The 24,943-nt window shown below is 42.2% G+C and overlaps 1 protein-coding gene across 23 annotated transcripts in view; it reads right to left on the reverse strand.

Annotated features, from left to right (window-relative positions):
* The window catches only part of MYT1L (myelin transcription factor 1 like), a 669,404-nt gene that overhangs the window by 377,462 nt on the left and 266,999 nt on the right, over positions 1 to 24,943 (reverse strand). For all 23 annotated transcript variants that reach the window (XM_077291353.1, XM_077291347.1, XM_077291367.1 and 20 more), the window contains one exon: positions 16,821 to 16,943. The gene's annotated coding sequence lies outside the window, so the exon portion shown is untranslated. The remainder of the gene's footprint in view (positions 1 to 16,820; positions 16,944 to 24,943) is intronic.

The raw sequence follows: 24,943 nt of genomic DNA on the forward strand, positions 1-24,943 counted from the left end.
CGCAGCCTGGACCTCACCGAGAGAACCGGCAGCGTTCTTTGCTTAAAATGCGCGCTTTTCCTTCCTTCCGTGACGTCACAGCTTCTGATTGGTCGCGTGCCGCCCATGTGGCCGCGACGTGACCAATCACAGCAAGCCGTGACGTAATTTTCAGGTCCTTCTAGGCATTCAGTATTTTAAAATTACGTTCCGGCTTTGTGATTGGTCGCGTCGCGGTCACATGGGCAACGCGACCAATCACAAGCCGTGACGTCACGGGAGGCAGGAAACGCACGCATTTTTAAAATTACGTCGCGGCTTGTGATTGGTTGCGTGCCGCCCATGTGACCGCGACGCGACCAATCACAGCAAGCCGTGACGTAATTTCAGGTCCTGAATGCCTATTTCTGCATTCAGGACCTGAAATTACGTCACGGCTTGCTGTGATTGGTCGCGTCGCGGTCACATGGGCGGCACGCAACCAATCACAAGCCGCGACGTAATTTTAAAAATGCGCGCGTTTCCTGCCTCCCGTGACGTCACGGCTTGTGATTGGTCGCGTCGCCCATGTGACCGCGACGCGACCAATCACAAAGCCGGAACGTAATTTTAAAATACTGAATGCCTAGAAGGACCTGAAAATTACGTCACGGCTTGCTGTGATTGGTCGCGTCGCGGCCACATGGGCGGCACGCGACCAATCAGAAGCCGTGACGTCACGGAAGGAAGGAAAAGCGCGCATTTTAAGCAAAGAACGCTGCCGGTTCCCTCGGTGAGGTCCAGGCTGCGTCGGAGAGGTGAGTATAGCAATATTTTTTATTTTAATTCTTTATTTTACACATTAATGTTGTTTCGATACCGATACCCGATACCACAAAAGTATCGGATCTCGGTATCGGAATTCCGATACCCGCAAGTATCGGCCGATACCCGATACTTGCGGTATCGGAATGCTCAACACTACTTGTTAAGTTAGCATATGTACGTGTCCCTACAATACCAGATTAAGATTGTACTGTTATGAGCTGACCTCCATGTTTTTTATGGTGCTCTTTACAAATACAGCTCTGGCAAAAATTAAGAGACCACCAAATCAAATCCCTGTCATGGGCAGCCCAATCTCCAGACCTGAACCCCATTGGAAACCTCTGGAATGTAATCAAGAGGATGATGGATAGTCACAAGCCATCAAACAAAGAAAAACGGCATATTTTTGCACCAGAAGCAGTGTGAAAGACTGGTGGAAAGCATGCCAAGACGCAAGTAAGCTGTGATTAAAAATCAAGGTTATTCCACAAAATATTGATTCCTGAACTCTTCCTGAGTTAAAACATTAGTATTGATGTTTCTAAATGATCATGAACTTGCTTTTTTGCATTATTTGAGGTCTGAAAGCACTGTTTCTTTTTTTTTTTTTTTTTTTTTTAATTTTTACCATTTCTCCTTTTCAGAAAATAAATACAAAATGTATTGCTTGGAAATTCAGAGACATTATCAGAAGTTTATAGAATAAATTAACAATTTAAATTTTGCTCAAAAATATACCTAACAATATAAGAGAAAAATCAGACAAAATGAACATTTTGCAGCAGTCTCTTAATTTTTGCCAGAGCTGTATCTTATAAGACACATATTACAAAACATATGGCATGGGAGCTGAAAAATAAAAAAAAAATGTTATGGGGTTTACCCTTTCCTTGGGACATAGCTTCTATAGAAATGTCAAGGAGGTCTTTCTAAGCTAACTGTTAGAGGAGTAGTCAGTTATTGGAGTTTTAATTCTTAATCATGATAAAGTATTTCTGTGCTTAGACAGTCACTATCATAAAGTTATAATAACCTGAAATAAACCATTCAGGTTCAGGAATGTGCGTGTTTACCGGTCATACATCAGGGAGGGCCGGTGTGGAATAGCGGGATCCTATCTTCCCAATGATTGTTTGGTTTCCAAGCCATTGCTGTAGGCACTAAAAGGATTAATTGATCCCTATTGAGTAACAGATAGCCAGTACCATCACTAATTCTTTTCTGTGCCGGTAGACAGCCTCTGGCTACTGCTCTAGAAGCAGCAAACACTTTGGGTGGTGACTGTCTATGTGCACAAGCCCCACGGCTGACATTGTCAGGCACTTGAATAAATACTTTTAACTTTTGTAAACACTCTGTTTGTCACTTTGGAGATTATTTCAGTAATTATCAATAACTAATAAGAAATTACTTGGCATGTAATGCTTCCTAGACAGTGGAGATCAAATTCGATGAAGGCAAGTGAGCCATTTTGACGTCCACCAGTGGAGAAAAGTAGCTTCATTCATTCAGCGAAATGATATGGAAGTTATCATTTTTAGCTTGACTTTACAACATGGGTTAAAATAGTGATGAGATCAATACCATTATATGTGGCATTATTCTGGCTGCTGATCATCTGCACCACGCGAGAATTATTTACCACTAGTCAACCATAGTCAAACAAGTAAGACGAGTTGATCTTAAAGAGGGCTTGTCACCTCCCCTGACTTCTCCGTTTTTTTAAACTTTTTTATTATCTGTGAATTAACAATTCTAGAGCATTCTTTCTTTTTTTTCCCTGCATTGCTCCATTCCTCCGTCATGCCTCCTAGAAAAAATGCAACAAAAAATGTGGCAAAAATGTGCATTTTTCCTGCAACACTGTTTTCTTTGCGGCTAAAAAATCTGCTGCAAATACTGAATGTGGGCACTTAGAGTAGTGCGTTAAGACCTCCTAAATCAGCAATTGTCCACAAATATATAGAACTAACACCACTTCTTAGTGATTTGATTTGTGTATGATGTGGCCTTGAGTATTTTGTATTTTTCATCCACAGATAGAATGAATGATCTATATGTTGTAAAAACTTCATCACTTCTTTTTGTACCAAGTGACAAAAAAAACCCTGAGGTGCCATCATGACTTAACTGCCAAGGTCACTCACAGATCGCGCGTCCTGGGCGCTGGTTAAATATCATGTAACCTTGTAAATCTCCTTGGTACTGAATGTGTCAGAGGATTTTTCTTCCGCAATGCCTTCCTGGCTCAATTACCTCTGAATGGCACAAGCCAGACAACTCTGCTGCAAAGGATTTCATTGATAAATAGCTCACATAAACAGAGACAACAAAAACCCAGAGAGATCTCTAAATGTAAGGTAAGGCTAGAATTTATAGACATATAAATGCCCATAAAACATCCCGGCTCTCCTCTTGTGCCATGGTTTCATAGTTGACATTCTAGGAGAGTCCACACAAAACTTACATTTTTCCTTTAGGGATTGTGGAACATCTGTAGCTGAAGCTCTCCGCGTCTGGCTCATGGCTATTACCTCTAATGATTACCATGGGTTAGATAAGGCAACCCAAAGAGCGTAGTTCTTCCAGAAACTAAAAATAACAGCATTGTGTTTACCGAACCATGCTGATACTTGTAGTCCGACAGCGTATGTTCGAGCAAGGTTCAACAGATTTCTTCCTAGACTTGCCCTCAGCAATGATTTTACTCCACCATTAATTCCTCCATTGATTTCGAGTTTAATTAGTTGAACCCGGTAAAAGTAGATAAAACGTGCAACATCAGCAGGACGAAGCGCTCATTGTAATGGAGGGATAGCGTTCTCAGCAATCAGAACAGGAAAATAACCTGCGTAGAAACATCACCCATTATGGTACTCAATGTTCACGCACTGTGGGCAAGACTTGTAAATCCGAATAGAGTAATAAATAGGAGATGGAGAAAAATATGAAAGAAAAATAACATAAAAATGAACATAAATATAAAATATTTATTGCATCCGAATGGATGTGAAGTAATACTACTTTCTTACTACAGCAGATCGTGTACGGCAATGGATCATTGGGCGCAGCATTCACCTTTGGAAGAGCAACCCCTTTGCAGTTTTGCAGAATTAACTTTTTTTGTTAGCGAATAGTTGTTCCGTAGGGTATGCACACGTTTTTGCTTTTTTTTAAGGTAGGTCAATTGCAAAACTTGCCAGGGAAAACTTTAAATAAACACAAAAAAGAATGAGCATTCTCATTTCTATATAAAAATGACTTGTTGTTCATATGTTCAGTCTTTTGAGCATCTTCTAACCCCTTCCGATTTCCAAAGACGGCAAAGAGGCTAAAAGAAGTGACCCGACCATTCTTCAGTCATTTTTTCGCTCAAAAAATATTCGTAAACTTGCTAAGCAAGTCAATGGTAAGGCTTAAACTATGACCAGAAGAAGCCCAGACATCTTTTTGAGAGTTTCACCAACATTTTTGTTTGATAAATACATTAGCAGCTGAATGGGGGAAAAAAAAGAATACCAGAAAACACCAATGAAAAAGACAACCCAAAAATGTCACCAATAACTTCAGAAGTAGGGATGAATGGACCTGTGGACGTTCAGGTTCTGGTATCAGAACTGTACCCAACTTGAAGCAGACCCCGAACACCATTTCTCTCTCTCTGGACTTTTCCTGGAACTTTAAACATTGCAACGAACAATGGATGTCCAGAAGAAGTCCGTGTTCGACGTTTAGCACTTGACACTATCTGTCCATTATGGACCTCAAACTTTCAATTTCGGGTTTGCTCATCTCTAATCAGGAGACCACCAAAAAAAAATGCTAAAATTACGCTTCAGGAAAAAAAAATGCAGGCAGCTTCTTCTCAAAAAATTAGGAGGTTTCCCCACCTGAGAAAACATGTCTGCATATACCCTTAGATCAGTGGTCCACCAATCTTTGTTTCCTTGAGAGCCACATTCATCTATGATAAAGGGTCAAGAGCCACATCTAGAACCACCTCGAATAGCGTCATCCAGCTCCTGCTCTCCCTCCCCCCAATTGTAGTAACACCCAGCGCCCCCATAACAGGTACAATGAATGCCAAAAGTTCCACACAGAAATCACACCTAGGCAGTATGCCTGGATTCATGGGGTCCCACCTTACCTATCTTTGGCATTTTCACATCAAGCACTCACTACTATCACATCCAACTTTGGGCACCTCCTCCCACTCAAAGTAACATCCTATACCAACACCTGTATGTGCTCATGCAGATCTGCTCTTCTGTGGAAAACTACTCTCAAAATTAAAAAAAAACTGCCAGGAACAGGTGCAAGACAAAGGATATGTTAAAACATATAAATTTTACTTTAATAACAATAAAATTGGGATGAACATACAGGACACAAGATTCTAGTCTGATGGGAAAATATCATACCATAAAAGTATGCTCTTCAGAGTACGTACAGTTAATAGGTCACGTATAATAAAAGATTTCACCAGTCCTTAGAGAACCGCACTTGACACGCGTTTCGCATCTATCTTCGTCAAGGGGTGAGATCTTGTATTATACGTGCCACTGTGCCTTACTTTATACTCCATACTTATGGATTTATACTGTTTGTGACATCTTTGATTATTGTCTTTAATGTATACTCATACTACTTTAACTCATGATGATGCCTCTTTAACATTGGCATAGGTCAGTAGCATTCAGATTTCACTGGGTTGTATATGCCTTGTATGTAATTCCTGTGTTATATGTGCCCTATTGACTGTACATACTCTGAAGGGCATAGTTTTGGTATGATAATTTCCCATCAGTCTAGAATCTTGTGTCTTGTATATTCATTCCAAGTTTATTGTTGTTAAAATATATTTAATACTTTTTAACATATCGTTTGCCTTGAACCTATTTTTTTCTGTTTTTCTAGCTTTATGTGTAATTTATGGCCTATTTACTGTCTTGCTCATGATATCTATGTAGGTTTAATCACAAAATCCATTGTCTGGAAATCTACTCTTCATAGCGGTTTGCTAGACCTGGCACTAATGTACCAGGCTGACAGAGAGCTGAGAGCTACACAGCATGGGTCCACGAGCCACATGTAGTTCTTGAGCCCCAAGTTGGGGACCCCAGCAAATTTGCTTAAAAATCTACATGAAAAAATTCTGTGTACATGCCATAACATCTAATTACAGAGCCAGTACATCTGCAAACCGATTCCCTAGTGCTGTGTTGTAGGGAGGCATAGACATCTACAATATGGCATTGCATTACAAATGTATTATTCTTAAGAAGCAAAACTGGTAAGATAGTAATGAAGAGAGCATGTCATAGCTGTTGGCTGACAGCCATCTAATGCATATTTCGGACTTTAGAGTACTAGCTAATTGCTTTATAATTATGCGTTATTATTACAGAAAGAACAACAGACCTTTTAGGATAAGGAGACCCATGTAGTTGATTGTCTTTTTCTTGGTCAAAATACTTTACGAAGATCTAAGGGTGTTTGGACACCATGGGGAAAACCAACAGACTCCCATCAATTGCTTGTAAGGGCTCACCAAGTGAGGTGGATCTGCCAAGCCTTTGGTCTGGGTGGGCACACGGACCCCTGGCATTAGTCCAGCTTCCAGGGGACATGTGGAATCATAAGGACTAGGAATAACTTGAAACTCATGAGCAAACGGATGGAAGGAGTGAAACTTAGCTGGGATGGATGCAAGATGAAACACAGTACTACAGATAATGGAGCACATCAAACAAGAAATGCAAGAGTCAAAATCCCAGGACACTGATGTGTGTGTCAATGGGCCTTAAATAGATCTAGAGAGATAATGTCATTGATCCACGCTGAGCAACCTGCACAACCTGACATGGAGCACACCAGAGGGCAGTGGACCCAGGGAAGGGTATGGAACCCTGGACACCTGGGACAGGTGTGTAACATTGCTACTAGTGTCCTTTTTGTGATTTTTATGTTGTGCTTCTGTGATATAAATGACACCCTACATATCGACTACACAAATAGAGCTCCATTCCCCTTCAAGCAGACAGAAAGTGAATGGAGAGGTAGCTTGCTTGTGCATGGCTTTTCTAAATCTGATCTAAAAATACTAAGGAAACAGGTGAGCAAATATCTTAAGGAGGTTGCCCCATAAACACTCCCAATTATTTTCTGTATCGTTTTAGTTTCCTAAATCTTTACATCAGCTTTTTCCCGACATGGTTATTTTTAAATTTTATTTTTTAGAGTTTCTATTAACATTTTCGTTTTATAATTGTGCTCATGGAGTGCCTCAAATTGTATTTCCTGATGAAGATCTGGCAACTAATGAAGGTTTATGAATCGAGGATTGCTGTAGAATTTTCGGTTTTGATTGTACCTTTTCTGTCCTTCACTACGTGGAAACCAATGCTTAAATTCTAAGCACACTTGGGAAGCTGTAAATCAGACCGGAGGAGATTAATTGCGTCCATAAAGCTGGCATATGCATGTAAATGAGTGGGAAGAATTTTCGGATTCAAGTTCCAAGTGCTGAAGTATAGGTAAACATACATTGAAGTTGTATGAAAACAGAGATTTACTCTCTGAATGCTGTGAATATTTATGAAGATCAGTTTTTACTGTTACCGAAATCAGACAATAATTACAAAGGCATGAAAAATATGTCAGAGGCTATATACCCACAGTGCCCACAGACCGTGCCCAGGTCCTGAAGCATGATCAGAGCACTAGGACTACAGTATACACAGAAGGAGCCGACTGTGTCTTTTCGGAAGAATATGGCCAACCATAGGAAGGAATACCTCTATGGCCGCTAAAGGGGCTACTGAGAGGAGGGTCTCTTTAAGTCACAATACTCCGCTCATTATTATAAAATCGTTTCCAGTTTTAGAAAAGTGATCACCAAACGTTTACTGTCAAGTAAAATAACTAAGCTACATACTACTCACCCTCCTCTGAACCAGTGCCGGCTCCCTGCCGTTGCTTCTGTTTCTATGTTTTGGCTGCAGTGTTGATGTCACGAATTCACTGCTGCAGTCAATCATTGAGCTTGGCAGCTTGTGTCATCTACATCGGCAGAGCCGCTGAGTTCAGTGATTGGCTGCAGCGGTGATGTCAACTGTTGACGTGATGAGCATAGTATGGTCGCGGTCCTTTGATGGACTGGGGGAAGATGAGTACTATCTGGATTTGTTATTTCACATGTCAGCAAATGTTTGGAAAACACTTTTCTTTAAGTGGAAAATCCCTTTATGTTAAAGAGGTTGTCCCATGAAAAATTTATCATCTATCAACACTGTGCAAAGATGATAAATGTATGATCATTGAGGATCGAGTTGCTAAGATCCCCACTGATTTGGGTCCCAAACACCCACACTATACTGTGGATGAAATCATAGTGAGCATGTGCGACTACTACTCCTATAGACAGTGAACGGGTCGCACATGCTCACTACAGCTTCAACCACACAGGAGACTTTAGACCCCAGATTCTCGTGATAGGTGGAGATCCTAGTAGACAGATACCCAGTGATCACACATTTATCACCAATATTGTGAATAGAGGATATATGTTTATAGGACAACCTTTATCATGGCTGCTGAGAATATGCAGAGGGATGTGGACTTCGTCTGTGCTGATATGTTAGCAAACACAAAAGTGAAAAATGAAATCAAGTCATGAAAATGAGATGAGGGCACCAAATACCACCTGTGATTAGGAATACTGGAATGAAGAAACTGAATTGGCCTGATGTTTATATGTTATGGTGCCCGCGGTCGTTATATTGGCCACTAGTTCTGCCATTTAAACAAAGCATAAAAAAGTTCATTGTTTTATTATAATTCTTTTATTCTAACATGTTGAACTGGATGGACTAAAGTCTACCTTCAACCTTAAAACTATGAAACTATAATTATTTGCTACATAGATGTACAATACATCATAAAAAGGCAAGAGATGTCCCTTCAATCTCAAAACTCATGATGAGTCTGCAGTGGAGATGAGATCAGTTCTCTAACGTTGTCATTTCTCGTGATGAGTCAATTTCAGCAATCTCAGCTCACCTCCCACTTATATTCCTGCCAACACAGCTTCTGTGCCCACGGAATCAAATTTATGTAAGTGGGAAAAATATAGGTTTTACCCCGCAGTTTGACGCACATTTCTTTTACTTTGCTTTAAAGGCTTAATAAGGTTTATGGTGCCAAAGACCCAGTAGGGTGGAAACGTTGCTGCTATACAACTGTCTACTGACTAAAGCCGTATTGTGATATATGGAGCAATGCATCTGAATTCTACGCTGGACCCCTTCCTATAAGAGCCTCAGAAGTTCTTCTGGTTGACATCAATTTCCACATATATCTTGATGAGTGATGAGCGAACGCTCTCGGATAACGTCTTATCTAAGCACGCTCGAGTGTTATCTGACTATCTTGGATGTGCTCGTATATTATGTTCGAGTCCCCGCGGCTGCATGATTTGCGAATGTTAGACAGCCTCAACACATGTCAGAATTCACTAAACAAATCATGCAGCCGCAGGGACTCGATCATAATATACGAGCACTCCCAGGATACCCGGATAACACCCGAGCATGCCCAGAATACCCGGATAACACCCGAGCACACTCAGGATACCTGGGTAACACCCGAGCACCCCCAGGATACCCGGATAACACCCGAGCACACCCAGGATATCCGGATAACACCCGAGCACACCCAGGATACCCGGGTAACACCCGAGCACACCCAGGATACCCGGATAACACCCAAGCACACCCAGGATATCCGGATAACACCCAAGCACACCCAGGATACCCGGGTAACACCCAAGCACACCCAGGATACCCGGATAACACCCGAGCACACCCAGGATATCCGGATAACACCCGAGCACACCCAGGATACCTGTTTAACACCCGAGCACGCCCAGAATACCCGGATAACACCCGAGCACACCCAGGATACCTGGGTAACACCCGAGCACACCCAGGATACCCGGATAACACCCGAGCACACCCAGGATATCCGGATAACACCCAAGCACACCCAGGATACCCGGGTAACACCCGAGCACACCCAGGATACCCGGATAACACCCGAGCACACCCAGGATACCCGGATAACACCCGAGCACACCCAGGATACCCGGATAACACCCGAGCACACCCAGGATGCCCGGATAACACCCAAGCACACCCAGGATACCCGGATAACACCCGAGCACACCCAGGATATCCGGATAACACCCGAGCACACCCAGGATACCCGGGTAACACCCGAGCACACCCAGGATACCCGGGTAACACCCAAGCACACCCAGGATACCCGGATAACACACAAGCACACCCAGGATACCTGGATAACACTCGAGCACACCCAGTATACCCGGATAACACCCGAGCACACCCAGGATACCCGGATAACATGTGAGCACACCCTGGATACCCGGATAACACCCGAGCACACCCAGGATACCTGGATAACACCTGAGCACACCCAGGATACTTGGATAACAGCCGAGCACACCAAGGATACCAGGATAACACCCAAGCATGCCCAGGATACCCAGATAACACCCAAGCACACCCAGGATACCTGAATAACACCCGAGCACACCCAGAATACCTGGATAACACCCGAGCACACCCAGAATACCTGGATAACACCCGAGCACACCCAGGATACCTGGATAACACCCGAGCACACCCAGGATACCCGGGTAACACCCGAGCATGCTTGAATGATACGTTATTCGAGCATTTACACCCATCACTATTGGTCAGCAGACATACCCTGGAGTATATGGCTCCAGAGCACAGACTGTAAAAAGTGCATATAACACAATAAATCAAGATAACATTCACAGTATAGCAATTTAATTAAATATATTTATTTTTGGCAGATCTGGAAAGCTGAGATTTATGTGTTGTGAAATGACAAATGCATATGTGAGATTGATATTCTCAAATATGACTTTACTACCAACAATTCCCCTTCTTTTTAACAAACAGATAGTGGAAGAGAGTTGGGTACATGGAAGTAATGCCTCTCTGCAGGGTCAGACTACAAGCAGAGTTTGTTTGTAGTCTGTAACCATAGAATCACATAGGAGCTGCGTACACAAAACTGTGGGAGGTTTTTAATAAATAATTTTAAAGCTGCTACTTTTTATTTCCAATACCTTATCAAAATTCCAAATTTACATATTGTAATGAGACAGTTTTAAAAATTTGGGTTGGTAATTTTCGATAATGACCAGCAGTGCACATGTTCAGCTTGACAAATCAAAAATGTGTAAGAGCAGCTTCCAGGTACCATGAGTGCAGGTATACTTGAAACTCAATAGGACCATAGAAGTAAACTTGGACCGATGTTATCCCCATTTACACAGATTGCAACCTGTTAGGGCTAGCAGAACGCACCGAGTATAGATGGGTAGTTACAAGGTGCGTTCGCAGCCGGGGGTCCACCATGCAGAGATATCTGATGCAAAGTAACGGCGGATAACCTCTGAGCTCACATGTGGGTTAAGCTTCACCCCGTCTGAACTGGAAGCGATCTCTGTTGACTCACAGAGTCGCACTGTATACAAAACTATTACCCTAACTAAGGGTTGTGCTTGCTCTAGAACTCTACTGTGCTAACCGCACACATGAAGGAACCAGATGCTAGGCCAAGGCTAATTGCCCCCACTGACAGTAGCTGCCTGCCTGAGTGTACAGTCCCAAAGCTACAGCCTCACACCACATAAGTACAGAGTGGTATAGTATCCACTGGCATAAGCCAAACACATTTGATACTAGAGCATGGCCGTGTGGCTATGCGAACCTTTTATAGTTTTATAGTTCCTGGTGGACAAATAGGAGCTGCAACAGGGCCTGAGCATGTGACCCCCGACCTCCAATGAGAGGTCCTCCCATGGGCATGCTCAGTTAGTGAAAAGCAGAACTTAGTCCCAGAAAAGCCTGCTCGCCGCTGACCAGTGCTGGCTACAAGGGCAGAGCTGGGAAAGGCCACAGTAACCATTCACACGGTATCAGGCTGAGCCAGACGCTGGGACCGACGTCTCTGCTGAGCAGGCTCCACTGCGGCTGGAGAAGAATGGGAGACTGCAGCGGACATGGCTCGAGATTCCCCCTGTGCAGCAGCAGGAACTCGACGCCTAACAGTAACCATTGGATAATGGTCAGACGGATTTTTTTCACATCATATCAATGGTATATTTAATCCTAAAATGTGTACCATAAATATGAACTAATTTACTACTTTACATCTGAAATAATCATATTTTGATTAACATTTTGGAGTCACAATCTTAGCTAGATAGGATAGATAGATAGATACAGTTGTGCTCAAAAGTTTACATACCCCAGCAGAATTTTGCTTTCTTGTCCTTCTTTCAGAGAATATGAATGACAACAACAAAACTTTTTCTCCACTCATGGTTAGTGGTTGGGTGAAGCCATTTATTGTCAAACTACTGTGTTTTCTCTTTTTAAATCATAATGACAACACAAAACATCCAAATGACCCTGATCAAAAGTTTACATACCCTGGTGATTTTGGCCTGATAACATGCACAGAAGTTGACACAAATGGGTTTGAATGGCTACTAAACTTAACATCCTCAACTGTGACCTGTTTGCTTGTAATCAGTGTGTGTGCATAAAAGCTGAGCGAGTTTCTGGGATCTAGACAGACTCTTGCATCTTTCATCCAGCCACTGATGTGGTCTGTGTGATTCTGGATTGTGAGTCATGGGGAAAGTAAAAGAATTGTCAACGGTTCTACGGGAAAAGGTAGTTGAACTGTATAAAACAGGAAAGGGATACAAAATGATATCCAAGGAATTGATAATGCCAGTCAGCAGCATTCAAACTGTGATTAACATATGGAAAATCAAGGGCTCTGTAAAAACAAAACCACGGTCAGGTAGACCAACAAAAACAACTGCCAGTTCTGGATGCAAAGAAAAACCCACAAAAAACATCAGCTGAAATACAGGACTCTCTGAAAACTAGCGTTGTGGCTGTTTCAAGATGCACAATAAGGAGGAACTTGAAGAAAAATGGGCTGCTTGGTCGAGTCGCTAGAAGAAAGTCATTACTGCGCAAATGCCACAAAGTATCTCGCCTACAATACGCAAAACAACACAGAGACAAGTCTAAAAACTTCTGGAACAAAGTAATTTGGAGTGATGAGACCAACAACCATAAATGTTACATTTGGAGAGATGTCAACAAAGCCTATGATGAAAGGGACACCATTCTTACTGTAAAGCACGGAGGTGGTTTGCTGATGTTTTGGGGATGTGAGAGCTGCAAAGGCACAGTAAACTTGGTAAAAGTTGAAGGAAAGATGAATTCAGCATGTTATCAGCAAATATTGGAGGCAAATTTGCTCTCATCATTCCAGAAGCTGCGCATGGGATGCACTTGGACGTTTCAACATGACGATTCAAAACACAAGGCCAAGTCGACCTGTAATTAGCTACAGCAGAACAAAGTGAAGGTTCTGAAGTGGCCATCTTAGTCTTCTGACCTCAATATCATTGAGCCACTCTGGGGAGATCTCAAGCGCGCAGTCATGCTAGACAGCGCAGGAAATTACAGGTTCTGGAGGCTTTTGCCAAGAAGAATTGGCAGCTTTACCATCTGAGAAAATAAAGAACCTCATCCACAACTACCACAAAAGACTTCAAGCTGTCATTGATGTTAGAGGGGGCAATACACGGCATTAAGAAATGGGGTATGTGAACTTTTGATCAGGGTCATTTGGATGTTTTGGGTTGTCATTATGATTTAAAAAGAGAAAACACAGTAGTTTGCAATAAATGGCTTCACCCAGCCACTAACCATGAGTGGAGAAAAAGTTTTGGTTTTATCATTCATATTCTCTGAAAAAAAGGCCAAGAAAGCAAAAATACTATCAGGGTATGTAAACTTTTGAGCACAACTGTAGATAGATAAATAGATAGATAGATAGATAGATAGATAGATAGATAGATAGATATTAGGTGAAAGCATGACAGTAATCCAGTGAAAAAAGGAGAATAGTACTTTATTCTACCATAACACAGATATATACAGCATTTAAAGGGAATCTGCCAGCAAGATTTCACCCCCAAACTATGTCTATGCACATGTAGCTCTAACCTACAAGCAGCTGTTAGACAAGTCCAGCAATATCTTTACCTTACCATTCTATTTTTCAGTTACAGAGAAAACAGTGTTTCAATTGATGTACAAATGAGGCTGAAAGACTATGCTAGATCTGCATTCTCTGTCATTCCTGTTCTATTCCACACCAATACAGTAGAGCTGGAGTGACAGAGGCTTCAGATCTACAAACAGCTCTTCAGCCCCATCTGCATATCTATTCAAAAGCTGATTTCTCAGAAACAGAAGGATGGACTGGTCATGTAAAGCTATTGCTGGATTTGTATTCGAAAGAGCTGCATGTGGATATCAATAACTGGGGGGAGTGAAATCCTGCCGACAGATTCCCTTTAATTTATACATGGAACTTTTTTAAAGCCAATGTGGAAATGAAATGTTGCATCTTTATATGATATGAGAGAATAAAGTACTATTCACATCTATTCACTGGATTACTGGAATTCTGCCAGGTTTTCCTGCTATTGCGAGAACTTGGATGAAGATCCTAGAATTTGCGCCAATCCTTGATTATTACAGTGCTGCTTCTGATTTTTGGGGAATTAAATAGATGATAGTTAAGCAATAAATATATAGATGATAGGCCGATAGCTAGCTAGATAGATAGATAATTGATAGATAGACAACTGACACTAGCCCGTGATGATATGTTACACGTCACAAAGAAACACATGATCATCCTGAACCGACTACCACAGTAAAACCTTCATTATGCATTTACTGTAAGTTGTAAGTCTGCGCCGCCTCTGCCAGGATTAATTACCACGTACTGCAGTCCTTGCTGCTTGCTGTGTTATTCATCCATCTTTCTCTGTATTTGGGTATTTAAAAGAGCGGTGTACAACGAGGACAAAAGCCCTCACATGAGCCCACAAAGGAAGAATACTGGTTTTATGACAAAAGAACTCACGAGTGAGCGACATGGAGTGTAGAATATGTCATTTCTTCACAGAAGTGTTCCCCGGCAATGCATAAATTACCAACACTGTAAACACAGACGGGATTGTCAGAGATTTCAGCTACATGAGGGTCTTTATGGATTTTCCCAGTACACGTTTTTCTGGTATGTCAATAACTTATATCATGTCACATTGGCAGAGGACGGGCAGCTTGCTCCCCAATCTTTCTACAATCGGCTCATTCCCTGGAGGGGTCCTCTGTGCTGGACCATCTCTTTTTTTAACTTGAACACCAAATTCACACAAAAATTACATTTTATCACCATACAGTGGGGAAAATAAGTATTTGACACACTGCCGATTTTGCACGTTTTCCCACCTACAAAGAATGGAGAGGTCTGTAATGTTTATCGCAGGCACACTTCAACTGTGAGAGACAGAATCTTAAAAAAATCCAGAAAATCACATTGTATGATTTTTGCATAATTAATTTGAATTTTATTTTATGAAATAAGTATTTGTTACAACAGAAAAACCGAACTTAATATTTGGTTCAGAAACCTTTGTCTGCAATTACAGAGGTCAGATGTTTCGTGTAGTTCTTGACCAAGTTTGCGCACACTGCAGCAGGGATTTTGTCCCACTCCTCCTTACAGATCTTCTCCAGATCTTTCAGGTTTCTGGGCTGTCGCCCGTCAACATTGAGTTTCAGCTCCCTACAAAGATTTTCTATGGTATTTAGTCAGTATTTGACATCAAAATTAGGAATAGAACAATCAGAGGAAAAGTATAATAGGAACACGTCACCACTCCTGTATTTTTCACGGACTCCTGGTTTTGGCTTACAAATTCTGAGGTAAAATACTGACCAAATACTGCACGTGTGAACGTAGCCTCGGAGGAACCCAAATCAGCTATCTATTGCATATCCTATCTCTTGGCCATTAAAAATTATTGTCCGGCTTCAGCAGGGTATTCTGATTTCAGAAAATAACAAATATATTTTATAAAATTTAAAAAAATATAACATTTTATGATTTCCTTACAATTTTCAAAATTTTTGCTAGTAAGTACCACTGCAGAGATGCCAACTGTCTTGCCTGTGCTTTTATGCAAATCTCGCCCAAATGTGGGTATTCTTGGTTGTGTTGAGGCATTCTCAGGAGTTTCAGCGGTAGGATTCAAGATGGTAAACGTTGATAGCTATGCCACTAGATGACCGCAAAAAGAGATCTTGAAAGCTGTTAGGAATTGGTAAAAAAATAATTTGGAATTTTATTTGCTTTTTTTTTTTCAAGGCAAAAAATAAATTTTATTAAATTAACCTGATATACTTCTTTAAGATGTAGTAAATTATAATTCTGCCCTGAATTATATCATGATATCACAATGCTGAATGGAAAGCCAAATCTGCCCTTTTGAAGTATTGAAAATAAACCATAATATTCAGTCACAGGCTTAGATTCATCATTTTCTGGGATTTTTTAAGTACCTTTCCTTTTTTGTCCTGTGATATTATTTGTCATTTTTGGCGACAAATTATTCAAAATGGGATTCATGAATTTGGCGCAAAGTGAAATAGGGGCTTTCTTCCTGTCTTGAACCGTTTTCGCATATTTGTGCAAAAAAAGCTACAAACATTGCAACCAAATTTTTATCGTACTGAAAAATACACCAAATGGGGATTGGAGTGAAGCTGCACCAAATTTTGTGTCTTTTCTTATAGTAATAATAAAAGTCGCAATTTATAAATGAGAAATAAAACATCTGGAATTGCTAGATTCCGCCCATAACACGGAAAAAAAACCCAACAGGTGAGCACATATAAAATAGACTTCAAAAACGGCGCAAATAGAATGATGAATTGGGTGCAATGATAAAAGGGCACCAAACTAGACAAAAGATGGGCACAAAGGCAATGATGAATAGTGTTAGATGCTAGGTTATTGTCATGCACTACCTGAGACGTCCTGGTGGTGATATATTTCTTCTTTTGGTCCAGATTTCAATTTTCAAGAATAAGTGAAGACGGTGTTGAGTTCTGTGTTTCTTAATTTCCGCTATTCTAATTTAAATTCATTTTCTATTAAAAAGAAAAGAATTTCATTATCATTAAATGGTCAAGAAAATAAGGAAATATTTTATATTATACCTATAAATGGTGGTTAAATAGTGACGAGTTACTACTGCTGGTACTACTACTGCTCTTGAAAATGGCAGAACATAACACTGGCTTTATTCTCTTTCCTCCGCACAGTGGCGCTCCAGCCACTGGTGTGCATGGAATAGCAGTGCACTCTATCCAAGGTGATGCAACCGGAGGCAGCTCCTTACAAAGTTGACAGGAGCGCCACTGTGCCAGGAAAACATAAGAGGAAATGTAATAATATAAATCCCTTCATTGGTACAATCTATCAAGAGGTAAGACCCTGACAAATTTAAACGTGGTTGCGTCGTCTACCGATAGGCAAACTTTTTAGTGACCCACCTAGAAACCTAAAACCCCTTGAAATACACACACCTTAGTGCAATCTCATGCTTCTAAACTAGAATTTTCAAAAACAGTTTTCCATGCTGTATATTACCCTCATTTATTTGTAGGCTGCACACTCCATTAATTCCAGTATGTTGTAGAGAACAGGGAGATCAAAAATGAACCTGTCACCCGATTCATGCTAACCATAGTGCAGGCAGCTCTGGCATTTTAGAAAAAATATGTTGTAAAGATTTCCTGCGCTGTGTCAGGTGTAAAGTGATCAGGATTGTAGACAAGATGAATGTTTTTACAACCAGTCTGCTACACTACTGCATATGTAACATGGTAGTCCATGATAAAAATGTTCTATAAAGTATTTTGAAAAAGTGCACACTAAGGCTCAAAAGTCTGAGCTTTAACATGAAAGGTTTACAAAAGTACTGTAGGTTAGCATCTAGGTGTACAATAAAGTGGATCAATGGTATTTAAACTATCCTATTTCATCCAAATTGTCCTATTCTTCCCATACAGTGGGTGACAATTATTGCAACTAGTGGAAGAAAAAGAGGAGTAATAACATTGCAAAAAACATTTCACTTCTAGTTTTTAATTCATGGAGGCTCTTTACTAAATGTAAGCTGCTACCTTGTTGAGGTCCAAAGATGACTGCTCTACTTTCATAAATATCCAAAATTGTAGTTTTTGTTACTAACTTATGATACTAAGTGCAGCAAATCTTTAGAATACTGCTGATAACATATATTATTATATAGAAGACTCTGGATTTATCAACTTTCATGAAGATTGCATGCAACATTTTTGGTATGTAGGGATTACCCAACCCTGACATCTCAAGTGCTGCCTTTCTGCCACTACCCTAGGTAAAAAAAAACAAACAAACAAAAATTGAGCTTGATTTACCATATATACACGAGTATAAGCCAACCCGAGTATAAGCCAAGACCCCTAATTTTGCCACAAAAAACTGGGAAAACCTAATGACTCCAGTATAAGCCTAGGGTGGAAAATGCAGCAGCTACCGGTAAATGTCAAAAATAAAAATAGATACCTAGATACCAATAAAAGTAAAATTAATTGAGACATCAGTAGGTTAAGTGTTTTTGAATATCCATATTGAATCAGGAGCCCCATTGTTATGACCCCAATGGCAGAGGGTCTCAGAAATAGTTTCTAAGTCTGCAAACACATAAACCAGCTCATAGGGCAGTGGTAACTGATCTGACCATATATCTAATCCTAGCACCACAAATAACAGCAGCCAGGGAAAGTGCCTATGTTGATTCTAGACGTCTCGCGCCAGCCGGAGAACTAACTAACCCTAGAAGGGAAAAGAAAGACCTTTCTTGCCTCCAGAGAAAAGACCCCAAAAGTTGGATACAAGCCCCCAACAAATAATAACGGTGAGGTAAGAGGAAAAGACAAACGTAAGGATGAGCTAGGTATTTAGCAAAGAGAGGCCCACTAGCTAATAGCAGAATATAGTAAGATAACTTATATGGTCAGCAAAAACCCTATCAAAAATATCCACGCTGGATATTCAAGAACCCCCGAACCGTCTAACGGCCCGGGGGGAGAACACCAGCCCCCTAGAGCTTCCAGCAAGGTCAGGAATCACATTTAGTACAAGCTGGACAAAAATGAGAGCAAGCAAATAACCCAAAAAACAAAGAAGCAGGACTTAGCTTAATTTTGCACGAACCAGGACCAGCAGATAGGAGCAAACAAAAAGGATCTGATTACAATGATGCCAGGCACTGGACTAAGGATCCAGGAGGTATATATAGCAACACCCCTGGACTAACGACCCAGGTGGGTGCAAACTGAGGAAAGAAAATCCCAGAGTCATATCACTAATAACCACCAGAGGGAGCCAAGAAGTCTAATTCACAACAGTACCCCCCCCTTAAGGAGGGGTCACCGAACCCTCACCAAGACCACCAGGGCGATCAGGATGAGCAGCGTGAAAGGCAGACGAAAACGACAACTCAATGCCCATCCTAGCACAAAAGGATCGCCAGAACCTGGAAACAAACTGGGATCCTCTGTCAGACACAATATTCTCAGGAATGCCGTGTAAACGAACCACATTCTGAAAGAACACAGGAACCAGATCGGAAGAGGAGGGCAGCTTAGGCAAAGGCACCAAATGGACCATTTTGGAAAAGCGATCACATACCACCCAGATGACAGACATGCCCTGAGACACCGGGAGATAAGAAATGAAATCCATGGAAATGTGTGTCCAAGGCCTCTTCGGGACAGGCAAGGGCAAGAGCAACCCGCTGGCACGAGAACAGCAAGGCTTAGCTCGAGCACAAGTCCCACAGGACTGCACAAATGACCGCACATCCCGTGACAAGGAAGGCCACCAAAAGGACCTAGCCACCAGATCTCTGGTGCCAAAAATTCCCGGATGACCTGCCAACACCGAGGAATGAACCTCGGAAATGACTCTGCTGGTCCACCTATCAGGAACAAACAGTCTGTCAGGTGGACAAGAGTCAGGTCTACCAGCCTGAAATCTCTGCAACACGCGTCTCAAATCAGGAGAAATGGCTGACAAGATAACTCCCTCTTTAAGAATACCAACTGGTTCTACGACTCCAGGAGAGTCAGGCACAAAGCTCCTTGAAAGAGCATCAGCCTTCACATTCTTTGAACCTGGTAAATACGAGACCACAAAGTCAAAACGGGAGAAAAACAATGACCTGCGGGCCTGTCTAGGATTCAGGCGTTTTGCAGACTCGAGATACATCAGATTTTTGTGATCAGTCAAGACCACCACACGATGGTTAGCACCCTCGAGCCAATGACGCCACTCCTCAAATGCCCACTTCATGGCCAGCAACTCCCGATTGCCGACATCATAATTCCGCTCAGCAGGCGAAAACTTCCTGGAGAAGAAAGCACATGGTCTCATTACCGAGCAACCAGGGCCTCTCTGTGACAAAACGGCCCCTGCCCCAATCTCAGAAGCATCCACTTCGACCTGAAAGGGAAGTGAGACATCAGGCTGACACAAAACAGGCGCCGAAGTAAACTGGCGCTTCAACTCTTGGAATGCCTCCACGGCTGCAGGAGCCCAGTTAGCAACATCAGAACCTTTCTTGGTCATATCCGTCAAAGGTTTAACAACGCTAGAAAAATTAGCGATAAAACGACGGTAGAAGTTAGCAAAACCCAAGAACTTCTGAAGACTCTTAACTGACGTGGGTTGAGTCCAATCATGAATAGCTCGGACCTTGACTGGGTCCATCTCCACAGCAGAAGGGGAAAAAATAAACCCCAAAAAGGGAACCTTCTGTACTCCAAAGAGACACTTTGAGCCCTTAACAAACAAAGCATTCTCACGCAAAACCTGAAACACCATCCTGACCTGCTCCACATGTGAGTCCCAATCTTCAGAGAAAACCAGAATATCATCCAGATAAACAATCATAAATTTATCCAGATACTTCCGGAAAATATCATGCATAAAGGACTGAAACACTGAGGGCGCATTAGAGAGCCCAAAAGGCATCACCAAGTACTCAAAATGACCTTCGGGCGTATTAAATGCAGTCTTCCATTCATCTCCTTGCTTAATGCGCACAAGGTTGTACGCACCACGAAGATCTATCTTGGTGAACCACTTGGCACCTTTAATCCGGGCAAACAAGTCCGACAACAGAGGCAAAGGATACTGAAATTTAACAGTGATTTTATTCAGAAGCCGATAGTCAATACAAGGTCTCAAAGATCCGTCCTTCTTGGCCACAAAAGAGAATCCCGCACCAAGAGGGGAAGAGGATGGACGGATACGCCCCTTCTCCAGAGACGCCTTGATATACGAACGCATTGCGGCATGCTCAGGTACAGACAGATTAAATAATCTTCCCTTAGGAAATTTACTACCTGGAATCAAATCTATGGCGCAGTCACAGTCCCTATGAGGAGGCAGAGCACTGGATCTGGACTCGCTGAATACATCCTGATAATCAGACAAATACTCAGGAACTTCCGAAGGAGTAGAGGACACAATAGACACCGGCGGGGAATCAGCATGAATTCCCTGACAGCCCCAACTTGACACAGACATTGCCTTCCAATCCAAGACTGGATTGTGGGTCTGTAACCATGGCAGACCCAAAACGACCAAATCATGCATTTTATGCAGAACAAGAAAACGAATCACCTCCCAATGTTCAGGAGTCATGCACATGGTTACCTGCGTCCAAAACTGCGGTTTATTTTCCGCCAATGGCGTAGCATCAATACCTCTAAGAGGAATAGGATTTACCAACGGTTCAAGAACAAAACCACAGTGCTTGGCAAATGACAGATCCATAAGACTCAGGGCAGCACCTGAATCCACAAACGCCATAACAGGGTAAGAAGACAATGAGCAAATTAAAGTCACAGACAAAATAAATTTAGGTTGCAAATTACCAATGGCGACAGGACTGACAACCCTTGTTAGGCGTTTAGAGCATGCTGATATAACATGTGTAGAATCACCACAGTAAAAACATAACCCATTCTGACGTCTATGATTTTTCCGCTCATTTCTAGTCTGAATTCTATCACATTGCATTAAATCAGATGTTTGTTCAGACAACACCACCAGAGGATTAGCGGTTTTGCGCTCCCGCAAACGCCGGTCAATTTGAATAGCCAGCGCCATAGAATCATTCAGACTTGTAGGAATGGGGAAACCCACCATCACATTCTTAATGGCTTCAGAAAGGCCATTTCTGAAATTTGCGGCCAGAGCACACTCATTCCACTGAGTAAGCACGGACCATTTCCGAAATTTTTGGCAATACACTTCAGCTTCATCCTGGCCCTGAGAAATAGCCAGCAAGGCTTTTTCTGCCTGAACTTCAAGATTGGGTTCCTCGTAAAGCAATCCGAGCGCCAGAAAAAACGCATCAATATTTGCCAATGCCGGATCTCCTGGCGCTAGCGAAAAAGCCCAATCCTGAGGGTCGCCCCGTAAAAAAGAGATAACAATTTTCACTTGCTGAGCTGGATCTCCAGATTAACGGGGTCTCAGAGAAAGAAACAATTTACAATTGTTCCTGAAATTCCTAAACCTAAATCGGTCTCCAGAAAACAGTTCAGGAATAGGTATTTTAGGTTCAGACATTGGACTACTGGTAACAAAATCTTGTATGCCCTGCACACGAGCTGCAAGCTGGTCTACACTTGTAATCAAGGTCTGGACATTCATGTCTGTAGCAAGCACAAGCCACTCAAAGGTAAAGGGGAGGAAGAGAGGGAAAAAAAAAAAACTCAGAATTTCCTTTCTTATTATCCCACTTCTGCAATGCAATAAACATTCAATGTTGGCCTGGCATACTGTTATGACCCCAATGGCAGAGGGTCTCAGAAATAGTTTCTAAGTCTGCAAACACAAAAACCAGCTCATAGGGCAGTGGTAACTGATCTGACCATATATCTAATCCTAGCACCACAAATAACAGCAGCCAGGGAACGTGCCTACGTTGATTCTAGACGTCTCGCGCCAGCCGGAGAACTAACTAACCCTAGAAGGGAAAAGAAAGACCTTTCTTGCCTCCAGAGAAAAGACCCCAAAAGTTGGATACAAGCCCCCAACAAATAATAACGGTGAGATAAGAGGAAAAGACAAACGTAAGGATGAGCTAGGTATTTAGCAAAGAGAGGCCCACTAGCTAATAGCAGAATATAGTAAGATAACTTATATGGTCAGCAAAAACCCTATCAAAAATATCCACGCTGGATATTCAAGAACCCCCGAACCGTCTAACGGCCCAGGGGGAGAACACCAGCCCCCTAGAGCTTCCAGCAAGGTCAGGAATCACATTTAGTACAAGCTGGACAAAAATGAGAGCAAGCAAATAACCCAAAAAACAAAGAAGCAGGACTTAGCTTAATTTTGCACGAACCAGGACCAGCAGATAGGAGCAAACAAAAAGGATCTGATTACAACGATGCCAGGCACTGGACTAAGGATCCAGGAGGTATATATAGCAACACCCCTGGACTAACGACCCAGGTGGGTGCAAACTGAGGAAAGAAAATCCCAGAGTCATATCACTAATAACCACCAGAGGGAGCCAAGAAGTCTAATTCACAACACCCCCTATAATGCTCCATAAAGTTTATGATGGGCCCCATAAGATGCTCCATATTAAAATATGCCCCATATAATGCTGCACAAATATTGATTATTACCCCATAAGATGCTCCATACAGATATTTGCCCCATATAATGCTGCACAAATGCTGATTATGGCCCCATAAGATGCTCCATAGAGACATTTGCCCCATATAATGCTGTACAAATGCTGATTATGGCCCCATAAGATGCTCCATACAGACATTTGCCCCGTGTAATGCTGCACACATGCTGATTATGGACCTATAAGATGCTCCATATAGACATTTGCCCCATATGCTGTTGCTGCGATTTAAAAAAAAAAATGACATACCCGCCTCTCGTCGCTCAGGCCCCCGGCACTTGCTATAGTCACCTTTCCCCGTTCCACCGCTGGGCGCCGATGTGTCTTCCCCATCCTCCGCACTGATGCTCAGGCAGAGGGCGTGTACTAACCACGTCATCACGCCCTCTGACCTGAGCGTCACAGGCAGATGATGCGGAAGACGACACCTGGCGGTGGAACGAGAGGTGAATATCTCTGTGCTCCCCCTCCCCATTGTACTCACCTGCTCCCGGCGTGGTCCCTGGCAGCTTCTCTGATGGACTCTCTGGGCACGCCAGCTCTTCCAGCTTTGAGCTCATTACAGTAATGAACATGTGGCTCCACCCCTATGGGAGTGGAGTCGCATCCATATTCATTACTGTAATGAGCCGTACCATGTGACCGCTCAAAGCTGGAAGAGCTGCCACGCCCGGAGACCATCGGAGATGCAGGGACCTCGCCAGGAGCAGATGAGTATGTAACAGCCGCTGCTCCACCTCCTCCGCCGACCCCCCAGAGAAGGGCACTTTCAGCCTAAAAAATGGGCTGAAAATCTCGGCTTATACTCAAGTATATACGGTAAGTTGGTACACATGCAGCGCATAAACACGTGTTCACATTGGCCTTAAAGCATACAAAACCTACAAGATACAAATTTAACAAAAACCCTGCTGTAACTAAATAAGTAAAAAGCAAAAGTGCATTTAAATAATGCTCTTAGTTCTTAGTAATACTGTTTTTGATCAAAAATAGCATAAAAGCCATCCCACCATCGGCAAGCTGACCCTGATTGGGACGGTCCTATGCTGTCTAATAGTTAGTTACACCAGGGTTTTTTGCTCATTTTGTTTCTTGTAGGTTTTGTATGCTTTATGGCCAATGCGAACATGCGTTTATATGCTGCATGTATACCAACTTAATCCAAGCTCAATTTTTGTGTTTTTTCTTTGTATTTTTGCATTCTGTGCAAACCTCTCCTGAGCTGGAAATTACATTTAAAGGCTTCTCCAGACTGGTGTCCAAAGATTGGGACCCGATCCTTTTGTCTGCCCTTATTCACACACTGAGGTCAACTCTGACACATGGTAAGGTTTTTAATATTAGACAGCATAGGACCGTCCCGATCAGGGTCACCTTGTT

Source organism: Ranitomeya variabilis, chromosome 2 (assembly GCF_051348905.1).
Source record: "Ranitomeya variabilis isolate aRanVar5 chromosome 2, aRanVar5.hap1, whole genome shotgun sequence".
NCBI lineage: Eukaryota > Metazoa > Chordata > Amphibia > Anura > Dendrobatidae > Ranitomeya > Ranitomeya variabilis.